Source organism: Brassica oleracea, chromosome C7, assembly GCF_000695525.1.
Source record: "Brassica oleracea var. oleracea cultivar TO1000 chromosome C7, BOL, whole genome shotgun sequence".
Lineage (NCBI taxonomy): Eukaryota > Viridiplantae > Streptophyta > Magnoliopsida > Brassicales > Brassicaceae > Brassica > Brassica oleracea.
The window spans coordinates 9,818,280-9,820,528 of NC_027754.1; positions in this window are offsets into that span (position 1 = coordinate 9,818,280).

A 2,249-nucleotide genomic window follows, 5' to 3' on the forward strand; every position below is an offset into this window, starting at 1 on the left:
GCTTCAGGTTCCAAGTTAATTGTGAAAGGGTTATTCCGAGGTGGAGGTAACTCTTTCAATGCTGCAAACACATCCTTTAACTCTTGTACTACCGCAATATCCGTAATTTCAACTCCATTGCTAGTGGGACCTTCACTAGCAGTTACTGTTACCAGATACGCTTCTCCATCCTTAAGCAAATCTTCCACTCTCAAGGCAGCTACTAAAGACACAGACTTGCTTGGACTGATCCCGTAAAACACTATTTGTCGTTGCCCATTCTCCTTGAACAAAATACGACCTTTTCCACTATCTAATTGTGCCCGATAGCCTGATAACCAATCCATGTCCAAGATAACTTCATATCCTTTTAAGGGCACCACCAACAAATCTGCCAAGAACATCTTCTCGCAAATGACTAACGGAACTCTTCTGAGGCATTCTTTTGCTTGGAGGGTTTGGTCTCCGGGAGTCATCACAGCCACATCCATCATGTCAATCACAAATGAACCAACAAACTCGGCAGTTACTTCTGGGGCCACAAAGCTATGTGTTGCCCCCGAGTCGAACAATACATGTGTGGGACGCCCTGCAACATATAAAGTTCCTGCTACAACATCAATATATATCAACATAATAATTATCCAATAGAAATTAACCAATCCATCACAAGCAATTCACAAACAATCACACAACACAAAATCAATCTAGTAAGGTTAAAGAACCCAAATACCTGTGACGGGACCCTTAGATGGGCCAAGAGGTTTAGTATCCTCTAGTTCTAAAGCGTAAACTCTACCTCCTATAGCTTGTCTTTTTGGCGCTGGCGCGATTGCAGGTGGAGCTCAAGGAGGATGAACAGTGATTTACGTAGCTGGGATAGGACGATTGATGCTGCACTGGGTAGAGATGTGTCATTTCTTTCCACACGTGTTGCATGTAGGATTGTATGAATTTGACTGAAAGGATCCAGGTTTTTTCCCGAAGGATTCACTTGACTTATGGCCTATCTTGCTACAGTTAAAGCATTTTCCTGTGAACAAAGATCGTCGACTTGGCCCTCCCAATTCCTTTTCCTTATCTTTACGCATAAATGATCTTTGGTTTCCACCATACTTTCCTTCTTGATGCTGCTTGGATTTCTTACTTGCCGCCTTCTCAGCTGCCAATCTGATCTCCACATTCACAGTCTTTTCCACTAGCTCGGTGAGACTCTCGTAGTTCCCGACTGCCAGTCTATTTTCTAACTCTGGTTTTAGAATAAACATAAAGTAAGATATCATGGTTTCTTCATCATCTTGTCCTCACAGCACGTGTCGTCGCAGTCGCATGAACTCAGATTCATATTCTCTAACTGTCTTGTCCCCTTGTCCTCGTAGCACGTGTCGTCGCAGTACTTGCGTTCAAATTCTTTTTTAAATGCCACCCAAGTGGTGACCAGATGTCCCACTTGGCGATCCCTACTCTCCCACCATTCTGCCGCGTCTTTGTCTAAGTAATACACTGCCATCTTCTTCTTAGACTCTTCGGATCACGTCAGGGTCTCAAAGTTTTTCTCCATAGTTCAAAGCCACTGATCGGCTTGTAATGGATATGTTCCTCCTTCAAAATGTGGTGTCTTCATATTCTTCATGGCAGTTATCAATGGTAACATTGGTGTACTAACTGAAGGTTGTGGTTGCACGAGTGGCTGAGGTTGCACTTGAGGTTGTTGTAGTGACCTCGCTATCATGTCATGAAGCATCTTCAAAGTGTGATCCATTCCTTCTCCTTGTTGTGGTTGATCATGAACTTCTGGTTCAATCGGGTTGTTCTGCCTTATTGGTCTTGGTCCTTGGACACTTGACTCGCTATCATTTGTTTCTGGTCTTCCCCTTACAGTACGGTTTGGTGGAAAGTTTTTTTCTGGTGGTATCTCTTGATCATGTCCAAACAGATTGTTGTTTCTTCCTACATTTTCTTCACTGGATCCTTGGTTGGTGTGCGCCAATGTTTGCACCCTTCCCTCGGATTCATATCCCAGTCCTCTTCTTCTTGAGACTCTTATGTACCCATCATCCAATCATGTCTTCCTTCACTACTTCCCCTTCTTGCCATCTGCAATCCACGAACATGAAATTTCCTATTAAGAATACTAATTAAAACGGAACTCTGCTGGTTTTCTAACACATCTTTTGCGACACATTTGATTTGATAAAATACGGAAAGTACGTGATTGACCGCATGATCTAAACCATGCTCTGATACCACCTCTGTAACACCCCCGAACC